General features: G+C 40.0%; 1 protein-coding gene across 1 annotated transcript in view; it reads left to right on the plus strand.

Annotated features, from left to right (window-relative positions):
* The first annotated feature begins 7,466 nt into the window (after positions 1 to 7,466).
* AKT3 (AKT serine/threonine kinase 3) overlaps positions 7,467 to 17,027 on the plus strand; it is a 388,701-nt gene continuing 379,140 nt past the window's right edge. Inside the window, exon 1 of the mRNA XM_044002303.1 lies at positions 7,467 to 7,513. The gene's annotated coding sequence lies outside the window, so the exon portion shown is untranslated. The remainder of the gene's footprint in view (positions 7,514 to 17,027) is intronic.

A 17,027-nucleotide genomic window follows, 5' to 3' on the forward strand; every position in this document is an offset into this window, starting at 1 on the left:
GAAGACCAGGCCTAAAGTCAGGAAGATCTGAGTTCAAATTTGAGCTCAGACACTAGCAAGTCACTTAACCCTTTTGCCTCAGTTTCCTCATCTGTAAAATGAACTGGAGAAGGAAAGGACAAACCACTTTAGTATCCTTGCCAAGAAAACCCCAAATAGGGTCATGAAAAATTAGACACAACTGAACAACAACAATAATTTTAATACTTTTTCATAATTTCTTGATTGATTTTCCTTCAGATTCAGGATTGAGAAAAACATAATTTTTCCAAGAAATGCTGAGAAGGAATTCCCACAAGGAAACACTAAAACTTCAGAAAAATCAGGAAATATGAGAATTGATGAAAAGTCAATGAATTTATCAGTTAAGAGGTTATTGATAATCTTTGACAGAGCAGTTTTAGTAGAATGAGGGGAATTGGAAGCCAGATTTCAAGGGACTGACAAGCGAATAAGTACTAAGGAAGTAGAGGCTGGGTGAATAGATGACTCTTTCTAGGAGTACAACAGGAAAAGAGAAGAAGGATATAGAATGATAGCTTGAAAGGATAGCAGAATCATGTGGAAGTTTTAAAGTGATGCCTATCATTTATATAAATCTAAAGCTAGATGGTGCAGTGGATAGAGCTCAGACCTGGAGTCAAGAAGTTTTGAGTTCAAATCTGGCTTCAGACATTTACTAGCTGTGTAACCTCTGTCTCCATTTCTTCAACTGTAAAACGGAGACAATAACAGCACCTTCTTCCCAGAATTGTTGTGAGGTTCAAATGAGATAATATTTGCTCTTAGCGTAGCTCTTGCCACATAGTATTAGGTTAATAAATGTGTATTGACTGAATGAATGACTGTTTCTCCTTCTACCTCTCTGACTACTCCTCAGTCTTCTTCCTGAATCTTTGTTCAGGTCACATCTGATAAGAGTAGGTGTTTCCCAACACTCTGTCCTAGTCCCTTTCTTCTCTTGTTACACTATTTCACTTGGTGACCTTGTCGGCTCCCAAGGATTCATTTATCATTTCTATGCAGATGAATCTCAGTCTATTTGTCCATCTTTAACCTCTCTGCTGACCTCAAGTCTTTCCTCTTCAACTGCCTATTAGAAATCTTAAACTGTATGTCTCCTAAACATTTTAAACTCAACATATCCCATACTGAACTTATTATCTTTCTCCTCAAACCCTTTCTTCTCCCTTAACTTTGGCATCATGGTGGAGGGTACCACCATTCTCCCAATCATACAGGCTCAAAACCTAAGTGTAATCCTCAACTCCTCCCTCTCACCTCCATATCCAGTCAATTACCATGGTCTGTTGATTTTCCCTTTGTGATATCTCTCAGATATCCCTCTTCCTGTACTCTCTTCTGACACTGCCACCATCCTGGTGCAGGCCCTCATCTGGACTACGGCAATAGCAGACTGGTTGGTCTCTCTATCTCAATCTTTACCCACGCCAATCCATCCTCCACTCATCTGTCAAATTGATTTTCCTAAAGGCATAGGTATTACCATGTTACTCCATAATCAATAAACTCCAGTGGCTTCTATTACCTCCAGGATCAAATAGAAAATCCTCTTTGTTTTTTAAAGTACTTCATAATCCGGCCCTGTCCTGCCTTTCTCATCTTCTTATACCTTATAACCTCCTCCCTTTCCCTACGCTACCATGTACTCTGCCACTAGTGAACCTGACTTCTGTGCTGCTCCTTTCACAAGCCACTCCATCTCCCAATGTAAGGCTTTTTCACTGGCTCTCTCCTATGTCTGGAAGTCTCTCCTTCCTCAGCTTCACCTCCTGGCTTCTCTGACTTTCTTCAAATCTCAGCCAAAGTCCCACCTTCTGCAAGAAGCCTTTCCCAGTCCTCATTAATCTTAGTGACTTCCTCTTGGGGCAACTATGTGGGTGCACTGGCCCTGAAGTTGGGAGGACTTGAGTTCAAATTTCACCTCTGACACTTAGTAGCTGTGTGACTCTGGGCAAGTGCCTTAAATATGGAGGGGGCATCTCCAGTTGACCTGATAACATATCTTGCCACTGAACCCAGATGGCTCTGGAGGAGAAAGTGAAGTTGGTGACTTTGCAAAGCCCTGCCTCACTTAAATCCAATCCACTGCAAGTCATGACATCGCCTCCCTGATGTCATGATCCTCTTTGAGAAAAAAGGACAAACAACACCAACAGCAACCTTCCCCCTGAGATTATCCATAGTTTATCCTGTATATATCTTATCTGTATATAGTTGCTTACAAGTTGTCTTCCTCATTGGACTGTGAGCTCCTTAAGTACTGGTATCATTTTTTTTTTTGCCTTTCTTTCTATCCCCAAAACAGTACAGAGCTTGGCACATAGTAGGCTCTTAATAAATATTTGCTGAAAGTTTGATTATCTAGCTCTAGAGAGTGGACTCAAGGACACTTCAAGAATGTTTCTGGGAAAGTCCTTATTGCTGGAGGGAGAAAGACAGGGAGAAGCTTACCTAGATTGTGACAATCTAGGATAGGAGGTGTTCTATCTGAAAATGTACTTCCTATTTTAACTTTTTTTTTTTCTTCTAAGTAGCTGCTTAGCTTATTTGTTTCCATCCTGCAGTTAGGAGTTTGTGGTCATCCTGTAAATTTCAGTGCCCTTGGGCAAAGATCTTATTGCCACCCCCTCACAGTTTTGCTGACATTTCTTAATTCCTCACTTTGAGTTCCTCTCTTTAACCCAATTGTCCCCTAAAGGATATCATGACTGATTAACAGAATTTGAAAATCTCCTGCTACCTTCTTTCTGAATGGCAGCTACGGCTATTTCCAAGTTTCCCTGATTTTGCAGGGAATGGAGAGAGCAGTGTTGTTCCTTCCTTCCCTCGTTCCACTCAGAGGTTATAGTGTCTTCTTCCATTCACTTAATGATGAGGTTTCAGAAAAAATAAAACTAATCTCTTCCTCAAAAACAAGATAAGGACTTCTGTTTTGACAGAAATTGTTTGTCCCTTTCTTGCCACAATTTCAGAATCCTACAAGGATGTGTCTCCTTGCAAATTGGAGGGAACAAACATTTATTAAGCACATGCCCTGCATTGTACTAAGAGTTTTACAAGTATTATCTCATTTGATCATCATCATTATCATAACTAATATTTATATAGCATTGACTATGGGCCAGACACTGTGTTAAGCACTTTCCGATTATTATTTCACTTGATCCTCACAACAACCCAGTAAGGTAGGTGCTATTTTTATCCCCATTTTACAGATGTAGAAACTAAGGCACACAGAGATTAAGTGCTTCAAGGAACCTTAGGAATAATCCAATGCAACATCTTCGTTTTATATATGAAAACATTAAGGTCTACAGGATCTGCGTAGCTATTTTAGTATCACACAACAGTACAGAGGAATTTGAACCATGGTACTTTGACTCCAAATTAACTACTTTCTACTCCAATGCCAATTACTTCCAACCCTTTATAACTTTTCTCCCCCAACACTCATTTAGTTGCATGTGATAATCAAATAGATCACAGGCTGGGCAACTCTAAATGGAGACTTATTGGAGGACACTAAGGTGGTAAGGTTGTCCCATTTCAGGGATCTGAAGAAGCCTGATATTTTACTGGTATTATGAAGTTGTATATGAACATATGTTATATATCATTTATATGATATTCATTCAGTTTGTTTCTTATCCTCTACTTCTGTTTTCCCCCTAAAAGGTGTCCTTCTCTGAAGATAAGTGCTCTCTATGGTTCTCAACATTGCTGGATGAAAAGAGCAAAACCTAGTATGACTATTTACGGCTGCTTCTTCATGACACCTCTCTAATTCTATCAATTCAGGCACGAGTCAATATTGGCATAATTTATATCAACAGAAAAATTTGTATTTTAAAAGTACATATTGAAACATGATAATGTAGATCTCTACTATGGATGTTTTGCTATAGAAACAATGCATAGTAGAAGAAAAATGTAAGAAGTTAAAGAATTCATATAAAATTTGATTTGTAAAGAAGAACAAAGCAAATAAATTATGGATTATTATATTTTAATTATGAATATGGCACTTCCATGCCTAATCTACCCAAGATTCAATACAATCTGATACTTTGTACCAACAGAAATTTTGAATCAGTGTTGGTTCCTGAGATAAATTTAGTTCTTATGAATGTTTCTAGTGTCAAACTGGAAACAAACCAAATTCCCAATTAATAGGGTAATTCAAAACAGTATAGGCTTATTCGATGTTAATAGTTTTTTCTAAACTTTAAAATAAATTTTAATGGCAGTTTCATATGTAAATAACTTTATCATCTAAAAAATAGTCAAATTCCCATAGGATAAGTATCCAGCTAATTTTAATCTTTAAAGCAAAGAGCTTATTAGTATACAGATATTTTATAGAAATATTTTGCTAACAGGAAATGTGTTTTAGGTGTGATAAATAAATGACATGAAATTATAGGACCTTTTAGGAAGAATTAGAGACTCAAAAATATTTCCAAAATTTTTCTCCTATAATGTTGAATGATTGAGAATTATGTTACTGCTTGTATTGGAGAAAAAAATAAATTTTAATGTGAATTCTACTGATCTTAAATAATACTTATCTCTACTACTTGCTTGTAGTTATATAGAAAATATGAGGAAGAGATGGGGTTAGGGTTGGGGGAATCGTGAACTCCATTGATTAAATATTTCTTTATTTTGCATTCCAACCAGGATGAAATTGGGACAAAATTTCCAAAAGAATGGTCAGTGAAACCTTACCTTAAGGACCTCATTTTTCACAATTCAAGAGCAGTAAGGAATTTAATTGTGTCTATTTCTCTTTATCAGTTTTCCCCTACTCTCACTCTGTCCACATTCCTGAGTTATACAGTTCCAACTAAAAACTCACCCTTCTACAAGCCTTTCCAGAGCCTTTTTTAGTGCCTTCCCTCTGTTATCTCCAGTTTATTCTGCACATAATTTGTTTGTACAGTTGTTTGCATCTTCTCTCCCCCTTTAGACTGTAAACTTCTTGAGAGTAGGGACTTTTTTTTTTGTATTCCCTGTGCTTAGCATAGAAATTTGTTAATAAATGCTTCTTGATTGCTTGTCTGACATATTAAAATGGTTATATTATATAAGTATATATACAAACTCCAGTACCCAAGTACTTAGGGGACTCTGAGTATAATGAGATGGGTCTTAATGGAAGTCCTTCTGGAAGAAGTTTTTTGAAGGAGTAATGAGCATGGGGAAATCTATTCTAAGAGAACAGATGTGCAGAAGACAGTGGCAGAAACAAGCAAATAATGCATATTGGAAAGGTGGGATGGAATGAGAGTTGAGAGGAAGAAAAGCACCATTATAGAATACAAGGTTGCAGAATAACGATTCCCCCCAATTTTTTTTAAAGCAGTATGGTAAAAGTTGCTTCAAAGTAAACCCATAACTCCATGGTACAGTATTTTAATTCTGTAAGAAATTAAAAAAATTTTAAGTATTCATCTCAAGAACCCGTGAAGATTTCCTTTCATTCCAAAGAAGTAAAAACATAAATCATTGTAAGTTAACTTAATAAAAGTCTATTTCTTTCAATTCAGAATTTAAAAAAAGTCATTCTACCCTGTTGAGAAAGGTTCAGCTTTAAGACGGAGTCCATTCACCAATACAATCTGGTAAAGCATCTGCTTCCATACAATTGTGTGGAAAATCTTGCTCGGGAGGTGCTATTTTGAGAACCACTTTTTAATCGTGGAATTAAAGGGTATATGGTAATGTCATCCTGCACAGCAGATTTCAGGTGGTGGTCCCCGTTTTGGTTTATGACATCTTTTCACCCTATGTTTACAAAGTCCAACTCTTCGCCTTTCTAGACTTAGGTCTCCTAGCGTGGGGCACCCCATGTCTCAGGATGTGGCTCCCCCGTCAAGTTCTCTCCGCTGTCAAGAGAGGAAGAAAAAGCCTGGCTTAGTTAGAGAACTGCAGGTGCCTCGTTCCCTCCCGCTCCGAGACAGAAGCCTGGAGGGCGGAGGGGTGGTGAGGGGGAGACAGGCAGGAAGGAGATGCACCTTCTTCAGCCCAGTTCGGAGGCGAAGCGTCTTAACCGCGTGCAGTGAAAGGGTGGAGGTGAAGGTGGGAGGGAAAGCAGCCTGTCTTAGCCTGGGCGTCGAACCCCTCCACGGGCCTCGGAGAGGCGGGAAGGGAGGGAAAGAGCATGAGGGCGAAGACGCAGAGAAGCCCCGGCTTGAGAATGACCCCCCACCTTCCCCTCCCGGCCCCTGGTCTGTCGGGTGGGGAGTGTTCTCGCGAGAGAAAGGAGGGGGGGGGGGGAAGCGGAGAAATCTGTGTGTGTGTGTGTGTGTGTGTGTGTGTGTGTGTGTGTGTGTTTTTGTCGCGCGCCCGCGCTCACGTGCTGTTAGACGAGCCCGGGCCGGGTATAGAGAGCTGGAGGGGGAGAGGCTGAGGACTAGGACCCGGGCGGGGAGCGGAGGGGAGGAGGCGGCGGGGGCGGGCCGGGGGAAGGGGGAAGCCGCGCTCGCCCGCCAGCCGCGGAGAGCCAGTCCCTGACGTCAGGAGTTTTCCTCAAAGTCAACAACAAGCCCCGCGGCGGCGGCGGCGGCGGCAGCGGCGGCGGCGGTGGCAACAGCCCGGACTCCCGCCCCGAAGGAGAGGGAGGAGGAGTAGGCGGTGGCGGCTGGTGTCCCCGGGGAGGAGGAAGAGGAGGAGAAGGCGGCCGCGTCCCCTTCCGTCCCGCACCGCCCCAGCCCTCGGAGCGGAGCCCCGCAGCAGCACCCGCCGCGGCTCGGAAGGCAGCCCCGCGGAGGGCGGGGCCCGCGGGCTGGGGCGGCCCCAGCTGCCTCCTCCCTCTTCCCCTCCGTGACCCGGGCTCCCCCCACTCCTGCCCGAGTGGTGTTTTCTGGTGATGAATTGAATTTGTAGCCGATATCCGATTCCCATGTAGAGTCTCCGCCTCCCTCTCCTCCTCCTCCTCCACCTCCTCCTCCTCCGCCGCCGCCTCCTCCTCCCCGGCTTCGCTCCCCCCTCCCTCTCCCGCCGCCGCCGCCGCCGCCTCCTCCTCCTCCTCCTGTTCCAGCTCCGCTGCCGGGCCGGGCTCCCTTCCTCCCTCCTTCCCTCCCCTCCAGCCCGCCCTCCCGCCGGCCACACCGGGCACCAGGGGGGCGAGAGACACTGCGGGGTGGGGGGCGGACAGGAGGGGAGGAGGAGGGAGGGAGGGGGGACCCCCGAGTCACCCCCTCTCCTCCCCCCGCCCCCCGGCTCCATCCTCCGCCGCCGCCGCCGGAGCAGCCGCGGTGCCGCCGCCGCCGCCGCCGCCGCCGCCGCCTTTGCAGGTAACAGCCTCCCCCTCCCCCCCATCCCCTCTGCCTTCCCTTCCCTCCGCTCCCGCCGCCCCCCCCATCCCTCCCCCTTCTTCGGGCGGGGAGACGGCGGCGGGGCGGGGCGCGGTGGGGGGGGGATGTCTGGGCTGTCACCGCACCGGTGAGATGGGTGCTTGAGGCCGGCGTGAGGGACCGGGAATGGGGTGGGTAATGGAAGGGTGGGGGTCGAACCGAGGGCAGGTTGTATGGGAGGGGGGAGGATGGAGGTGGACCCGCGTAAATGACACTCACTTGACATCTCCTCTACCCCCCCCCCCGCCCCCCGGAAGCGGGAGGAGGAGGGAGGGGAGTGTGAATGGAGGGGATGGGGGGGAGGGGTGTCTCTGGCCTAGCGGTACCGTCAGTGTCTGGGCTGCCTCAGCCCCCAACGTCTCCCGCCTCTGCGCCACGCTCCCTCCTCCCCCCCCAGCCCCCCGGACCCGAGACTGGCACCGGCGCCCACGCTTCGGGATGGGCAAGGGGCCACCTGGCCGGTTCAGGGGGAGAGGTTATATAATGCGCCCCGCATCTCTTTGGCGTGTGGGTGTGTGTGCGCGTGTGTGTTTGGGTTGGGTCTGTGCGAGGGTGACTCCCGTGACTCCCCAGCGCCCTGTTTGCATGTCTGGGGTGGGAGGAAGAGGAGGAGAAGATGCCCCGGAGTCGTCTTCTTCCTCCGTTCTCTCCCTCCACCCCGGGATGCACCGAAGGCTGAGGGGTGTAAACGTGCTTGTCTGTGTTTTTAATAGTAGTGGGGTTTTGATCCGCTCGGGAGTTGTGTGCTAAGAATAGAAATGTGCGGAAGATGCTGGGTTTGGCTTCTCCAGTGATGCTGCCGCTATTGGCGGCGGCGGCCACAGCAGCGGCCGCGGCGGTCGCAGCAGCAGCAGCAGCAGCAGCAGCAGCTCAAGCTGCAAGTAAACAAACCAGTCCTCTTCCTAGTCCCCCTCCTCCTCCTCCTCCTCCTGCGCATCGGTCTGCATCAGCCATGATGCATAGTGGGCCCTTGGAACCCAAAGTTGATGCCTAGTTGGTTGTTTCGCTGTGAAGATTAAATCGTTCGTTATCACCTCTCGTTTGGGATTTCCCTGAAAGTCACAGCTCCGCTGGAGACGGTGAATCTGTCAGGGGACAGGGTTTCAAATAACAGTACTTAGTGTTTACCTGCTGAAAGCAGAGTAGATACTACACATTTTGAAAGTTGAGTGTAGGATGACTCCACAATACAGAATTGGGTTGAAATCCAAATGGGGTATAATTGCTGAAGTTTCTAAATGAAAATTCAACTGTACAATCGACTTATAAACGACAGCTGGATCAGCCATTGATAACAGTGAAGGGTTTAGAGTTCATCAGAGCTTAAGAATACAAAACAGTTGGTTTATGGTATATGATTCATTGTCACTTATCTCAGTAATTTGTAGTATCTTTGTATTTCAATATCAGAAATGGGTTCTATACTATGAAAAGTATATTTTTATCATGAATTCACATTAGTATTATACATTAGTAAACATTAGTTTTCTAAGTGAAATTTCTCTTGAAAATTTTTCTTCATATGAGTTTTCTGTTCATTTAGGAAATAATCGAATAAGCTGCAATAGAATAAAGTAGAAAAGTTCCTAAAAGGCTAACATACCCAATAAGGATGCTGTAGGAAGCATAAAGAGTAGTCACCAAGTGTTTGTGTGTACCATGTGAACATGAACTTATAAAAGTTTTAATAACTATAATTGGAGTAAGTGGAGCATGAAAACAACTAAAAATATATCAAATAGATTACTAGTGTTTTTTGTAGTGATTTGACAAAGTAATTTACACTATTATTTTAACTAGAAATTTCCTTTTACACATTCATTATCTTGACTTTGAAAGTTAATTAGCAGATTGTTTCCTGAGTTGACAGTATTTTTAATTGGATTCACCTTCCAGTTAGTGATTGCTTTGTGTGATTGAGATAAACATTGGAATTTAAGTGAATTTTAGTTCTTACTAAATTTAGTTTTACGTCTAGACTATGTGTATTTAGTGCATGTTTTCTTTAAATTAAAAAAATGTTTTAAGGCTAGTATAAATTTGCAGAAATGACTTGCATTTTGTGACATTTTTATGTTCCTACTCTTAGTTTTTCTGTAATGATTACTTCAGTTCTTTTAAAAATGAAGTTGCTCCACTTTTGAATTTGAAAACTAAAATTTGCCATTGGTCTTAGATTTATTTATATCAACTATTCAAGTTTTTTGTTTCAGATGTTTTTGTTTATAAAACTTTATTGAATCAGGACTTTTAATGTTTGAATTTTATTTAAATGGGCATGTCCTTAGAAACTCTTTAAAAACAAAACCTGCAAATGTGAATAGTAATGTTAGTTAAATTCATTATTAAAAGAAAGTTTTTCTCTCTGATGCACTGGTATTTTATTAGTTTGTTTGTTCCAATGTGCCTATCATAGTGATTTACACATACTAGGAAGTCAGCAAGTACTTGTTTTGATTATTTAATTGAAGATCTGAGCTTTAATTACTTTACTGTAGTTTCTTACTGCATGTACTACTTTTAAAAGAGGAACATAGTTTTCAAACTTACATGGTAGAAAGTTTGAAGCACTTTAAACCTTAAACACATGTGAAGAGGTAATTTCTTTTTCTCTAGTTTTATGTCTTCAGTTTTAGTTGTATTTGCTTTTGGGAAGGATGAGGACATCATTGTTAAAAGTTTTACCATTTTCTCATTAGCAGGATTGATGTATTTATAGCATTGAAAAATAATTGTAGGTCAAAATATTTAGCTTTGAATTGATAAGATAAAAGGGCCAAAATAATCATTTGGACTAGTTTGAACCAATATCTTTATTTTGTTTTATTTTTAGTTTTAGTAAATTGTTGTGCAGTTGGAGTTCAAAACTCATTTCTGTACAAGACTTTTTGCATCTGAATATTTAAGTTGTTTAAAGTTGATGGTTTTTTGATAATGTACAGAGGAGAATATTCATCAAGATTCTAAATAACTATTTTGTAGAGTGTGTAGAGTTATGAATAGTGGTTACAAGGTGTTTATAGTATATGTGTGTTACATATTCACATGGAAAAAGAACACCAGATCATATGATGTTAGTTTAAACATATCACTATGCTTTAAATTATAAGGCTATGGATTTGATCTGATGGTCTAAAATATGTTCAGTTTGAACTTTTTAAGTAATGTGACTTTTGTATTTAAAATACAATTTCTTAACTTATTTACTCATAATGTAATAGATTTTATAGTGAAAATATCAAGTGTTGGTAATATAGAATAATAATTCCTATAGAAGCAAATAAATAAACAGAAATGAGTCTTGATGGTTTTATTGAATAATCTATTGGAATTCTTTTTTCTTACAAGTGTTTTAAATGTCAAACTAAGTTCCTTCAGTGCTTCTTAGCTCTATATTGCAGTATCCTAAGCATTCTTATTATTAGTTTTAACTTGCTACAAACGCTAGCTTTCAATAAACCTATTTCACATTTTTATCCACAGTCTAAATGAATGAAGCAGTGTAATTTTATTTTGTTTTTTTTTTAGTATGCTTTCTTCCCAGTTCCCTTCTGTTTCATGTTAGCTGCAGACAGCCCTAAGTGCAAATGGGACTATTACCTTACCCTATAGAATGAGAAAAAATAATGTATGTACATTGTAGAAATAGAAGAAATTCCTTTAGAGGAATTGACAATAAAACCAAGAATTGGTCTTTGTGTCAGAAATTCTTTTAAAATTTTAAGGGAAAGGATGCCAGCATAATAGCATTTTCTTAAGCTCAACATTTGACTAAGTGTTCTAATTTAATTCTTCTATCTTTAATCTTTTTTCTATGTTTGTCACCCAAATTAGGTTCTCAGTTACTTTAGGGAAAACACTATATTTTACTCTTTGTAGTCCTCCTGGCATTTATGCCTAGCACAGTGTTATTTATAGACATTCAGAATACTAAAATTATTTAATTGGAAGAAACCTTAGAAATTTTCGAGTTCCATCCCCTCTATGAGGAGGAAATGGGTATTAAAAAGTTAGGTGACTTGTTCAGGGTCACAGAATAGTTGATAACAGAGATGGGACTAATTTTCAGTCCTAAATACTGTGCCTTTTTCAGTCTTATTCCAAGCCTTCCCTTATCTCCCCTGTTGGTGCCTGCCCCCCTCCCCCCTGAAAGAAGATAAAATCAATCAATTTCAGTGACAGTAAATTGGTCAGTTTAATAGTTTGTTTGGCAAATGTGGAGAAAATACCTGATTAGTTAAATTTTTTAAACCTTTTGAGTTAGTTGTTTTCAAAGTATAGACAAACCCATTTGTTTCCTCTCATAATGGAAGGAAAGCAGTGAGAGAGATTTTGTAGTATTTTTCAAGTTAAGTGAAATAATGATAGTATGAGATTAACCATTTTCAAACTGGTTGTGTTACCAGATGTATCATCTTAGTGAAATGAACAGTTGTATCCATCAGGAGTTTGGTGGATCAGCTGGGGTCTATCAGCTTTGGTAGTTTGATCTTGAAATGCAGTAAGAGATAGCTGTAAACCATGAAAAAGTTGCTTTCTTATTTCATTAAAATGATTAAAACATTAAAACCAGAGGAAAAGTTGAGATGAGAAGTGAGAAAAAATTTGTAGTGACAAATGTGTTTATATGTAAACTTAAGAGTTTTTTAAAAAATGCACTTGGGAAATGAACTGTGTATGTGACAGGCAAGGTAACTTTTCCTTTCCAGCCATTTAACCTGCCTGTAGAAATTTTTTTTTTTGGTTGATAAAGTCTGAAAAATTCAATGATGGGTAGAGCTGTAGAAAGTTTGTTTGTTTGTTTGTTTGTTTTTAGTGAGGCAATTGGGGTTAAGTGACTTGCCCAGGGTCACACAGCTAGTAAGTGTTGTGTCTGAGGCCAGATTTGAACTCAGGTCCTCTTGACTCCAGGACTGGTGCTCTATCCACTGCGCCACCTAGCTGCCCCGAAAGTATTTTTTAAAAAATATTTTATTTTATTTTATTTTGCAAGGCAGTGGGGGTTAAGTGACTTTCCCAGGGTCACACAGCTAGTAAGTGTCAAGTGTCTGAGGTTGGATTTGAACTCCGGTCCTCCTGAATCCAGGGCCAGGGCTCTATACTGTGCCACCTAGCAGCCCCCTAGAAATTATTTTTTTAAAAATTGGAGTTATTTTCATTATATTCTAGAGATAAGAAGGATGAACCAAATATTTTTTCACATAGTATTTTCTGTGTTTGATATATTTATTAATATAGGAAATAAAAAAAACTTTAAAAGAGACATTTTGTTGGCAAATAAATCTAAGGGCAAAGGCAGAGCAAGTTAATGAATGCTGCCTTCTCAACTTTTTCTTATTGTGAAGCTAAAGACACCCTTTAAGTTTTTATCTAGATTTAGTGTTATATTCTAGAGAATACTTTTCTCACCTATAGCTTTAATATCAGTGAATGGACTAGTAGTTGAATTATGGTAATTCTTGACAGTTATTTGTTTTTTATTTCCCATAAAATCAAAATGACTGCTAAATAATTCTTTGTGGCTTCTAGCTGAGGAGTTAAGGCATAACTTGAGGACTTAAAAAATAGTTTTGGTACAGCAAAATTTGTGGACTCAATGGTTATATTTGGCATATTAAAAAGATTGGTTTTTATAGGACTGATGAGAATCTGGTTGTCATTTATGTGAAAAAAAAGTTCAGCAGTATTTGGTAATGATTGTTGTGAGTCCTTGGAGCTTGATACTATACTTGACTGAGTACTAGTTTCCTTATTTGCAAAATGGGAGGACATTTACTTCCTGCTACTACCTACTTCACAGGATTATTGTGCTGTTCAGGGGAAAGAGCACTGGATTTGGTATAAATCCTGGGTTCAAATCCTGCCTTTCTTCCTTTGGGCAAGGCACTGTACTTTTCCTAATTTCCTTATCTGTAAAATTAGGGGGTATTTTTTGACAAAATCAAAGGACTTTTGCAAGAATTTAGATAAAATATAAAGTACTGTGTAAATTATGGGTTTTTTTAAAAATCCCCATACTGTACTTTTGAGGAAAAGAGAAATTCTTGAAGGGACATGAGACCACTTCTTCAGTGTTACTTAAAAGCCAGAGTGGTTGCAATGCAGCAAGATACTTTAAGAACATATGGCATTTATTTACTTCTAGAATAAAAAATGGCTCTGGATCTTTGCTATTTAGCTGTGTTTTGGTTTACAACAAAAAACTCATTTATTTGGGCTTCTAGAGACTGACAAGTCTGAATTATAGAATGGATTTTTTTTTTTTAAAGCAGGGCAGTGAGGGTTAAGTGACCTGCCCAGGGTCAATCAGCTAGTAAGTGTCAAGTGTCTGAGGTCGGATTTGAACTCAGGTCCTCCTGAATCTGTGGCCTGTGCTTTATCACTGCATATCTAGCTGCCCTAGAATGGATTTTAAAGATAGGTAACTGGTATTAGATTGGAGTGGAAGAATATTAGTTTAGGAATCAGAAAACCTAGGTTTGAATTTTGGTTCTTTGCTAGTTTTGTGACATTGGACAAGTCACTTATTTTCTCTGGGCCTCAGTTTCTTCATCTTGAAAATGAGAATTGAGATAGATAGTTTCTAATTTACCTAAATCTTATGGTGCTATATGAGGTGAAATTCTTTTCGCCACTTTACTTGAACATACAAACCACTTATTAATTGCTGTAGGTACTATGTCCAGATATTTTGGAAACAAAGACAAAAGGAAAAAAAAGAAAAAGAATGAGAAAGGAAAGAGAAAAATGAAACAAAGGAAAAAGAAAAGAATGAGAGAAAAGAGAAGATAATTTTAAAAGACAGCCTCTGCTCTCCAGGACCTTACATTCTACTTGGAAGAGAAATGCCATATACACAGATAATTAAATACAAAATAGGTACAAAATAAATACAAATATTAATAAATATTAGGGGAATGAAAAGAGAACCAACATCTTGGGAAATCCTGTAGAGGTGACACTTGAGCCAATCTTTGAAAGAAGTGTAGAGATTCCAAGAAGTGGAGATGAGGATGGGAGAAGATACCAGGTAAGGTAAGAGATAAAAGAAATGTATTCAGGAAACAGCAAGTAGGCTACTTTGGCTAGGACCTATGTATGAAGGAAAGATTGTGAAAACAATCTGAAAGGGTAGCTTGGAGTCTTTCTGAAGGAAGGGAACCTGGTATGGTGTTTCCACTAACTGGAGGCAAGAGAACCTGTGTGATCTTGAACATGTTGTGAAACCTCTTTGGGCTTCAGTTTCTTCATTTGCAATATGAGAGGGGTGGGCTAGATGGTCTCTGAGGTTACTTCCAGATCTAGCTCTGTGACTTAAAAGCCAAGCAAGGGATCAGCCAATAAGCATTTAGTACTAGGTACTATGCTAACTATACTAAGTGATGATACAAAGAATGGCAAAAAGTTCCTGCTCTTAAGGAGCTCACGGTTTGAGAGCGACAACATATCAAATAACTGTACAAACAAGATATATACAGAATAAATTGGAGATAATAAATAGAGGGAAGGCACTAGTATTAAAGAGGAATGGAAAAGGCTTCTTCTAGAAGATGGGATTTTACCTGAGCCTTAGAGGAGACCAGGAGGTGGAAATGAAGAGAAAGAGCATTCCAGTTAAGGGAGACAGCCAGAGAAAATGCTCGGAGCTCAGACATGGAGTGGAACAACTTGGATGGTAGTGTTATTGTATTGAATATGGGGGAGTTGGGACAGGAAGTAAGGTATAGGAAAACCAGAAGCTTAGGAGGGGGCTGGGTTATAAAGGGCTTTGAACACACGCAAAAAAGGATCAGAATAAATTATTAAGAGGATTAGAGTAAAATGATGGGAAATAAACAATGAACTCATTCACTGTCTTCTGGGAGGAACAGTCAGGAGGCGGCCAGTGTCACTGGATAGCAGAGTGCCTTGGGATAAAATTTAAGAAGACCAGGAAGAAAGTTGAGGGCCAAGTTATAAAGGTCTTTGAATGCCACCAGAGAATTTTATATTTGATCTCAGAAGTGATAGAGAAACACTGGAGTTTATTGAATAGTGGGGTAGCTTGTGTGTGTGTTTTTGGATCAATTTGATGAATGAGTGGAGGATGACTACAGTGGGGAGAGACTTGAAAGGGAGTTTGTATTGTGTTTGAGAAACATTAACTACTGGAGCTTCTTGATTTGGGAATAATAAGGTAAGATCTGTAGGAATATTCCCATGGCAGGATGAATTGGAGAGGATAGAGACTATAGGCCCAAAGACTTATTGGTAGGCTGTAGGAATAGTTAAGGCAAGAAGTGATAAGAGATATATGAAAGATGTAGAGATAAAATTACCAAGAGTTGGCATATGATAGGATTTATGTGGTGAAAGAAAGAAGTCAGATGACTCTAAGTTTGTGAACCTAGGTGACTAGAAGGATGGTAGTATCTTGTTCCTGATCTGCTAATTCTCATCTTGGTATAGTTCCTCAATATACAGTGTCTCTTCTGGTCATAGCCAGCTGTTCCTGAAGAAAGTCACAAAAAAGATTTTATTTTAGTAACAAAAATTTATGGTGCATAGTCTTGAGTGAGACTTTGTTACTGCTTGACAATCCCATTGAATCTTATTGGCTTCCTTTTCTCATTCTCCAAAGTAAGAGTTGCAACCCTTTTCCAAAACATCTCCTTCCAAAACAGGGTCACATTCCTGTTCAAATTATAATAGATCACTTAGACTTGGAATGGCTATATGATATGTTGGAAAGAGCTTTGGATACGAAGACCTGGTATCAGATTCTGTCTTTGCTACTTATTTGCTGCTTCAATTAACTTATTTCAGCTTTAGTTTCTTCATCTGTAAAATGGGGAATTTTCCATTAATTCTAAGCAGCTTCTTGGCTTGTCCTTTACAATGTGTCTTGACTACAGTCACATCCATGCCAGAGAAGTGTAAAATTGGGGCAGCATTCTTTTCAAAAAGATGTCTAACTTTACGTCTTTAAGCTGCAGGGTTAAGAAAAAAATTACCTTTTTCACTCGTGCATTGGAAGAACTGAAATGATTTTCAAATACCAGGGCTTCTTGAGAGGCTGTTTTCTTCAATAGGTGGTCACAGTAGTAATTTTTTTCTGTTATCTGGTTTAAATTTTGTCATTTCTCTTATACTTCATTTTCTGTTCTTTGTGCAGGACATGGGTAACAGAGTTAAAAACTCAAAGAGATTGTGTGTGTGTAAAGCACTTTGCAAACTATAAAGAATCATATGAATGATAACATTATAATAGCTTCCATCACATAAAAGATCGAGGCCTTGCAATGTGTACTCCTTGGGTCTTCTGCTTTCATTCCTCAAAAGTTCTCAATATAATCATTTAATTTTTCTTTTTCCTCTGGTCATAAAAGAAGAGTTATCACTGTATGGCAAATCCTTGACCCCAATGTAAAGGGAATGTAAAATGTTGTCAGAACCAAATTAATTGCTATGACTAAACTTGGTACCAGAGAAAAGAGGAAGTAACATACTTTTTTCTTGTTAATAGAGAGGAGGGGGCACCATGAGTATAATATTATGCGTATTTTGTCAGAAGTAGTTTCTTTGTGGTTTAGGTTTTGCTTAAATTTTCTCTATTACTAGGGATGATTTAAAAAATTTTATATATCATACATACATATATACATA

Source organism: Dromiciops gliroides, chromosome 4 (assembly GCF_019393635.1).
Source record: "Dromiciops gliroides isolate mDroGli1 chromosome 4, mDroGli1.pri, whole genome shotgun sequence".
Classification (NCBI taxonomy): domain Eukaryota; kingdom Metazoa; phylum Chordata; class Mammalia; order Microbiotheria; family Microbiotheriidae; genus Dromiciops; species Dromiciops gliroides.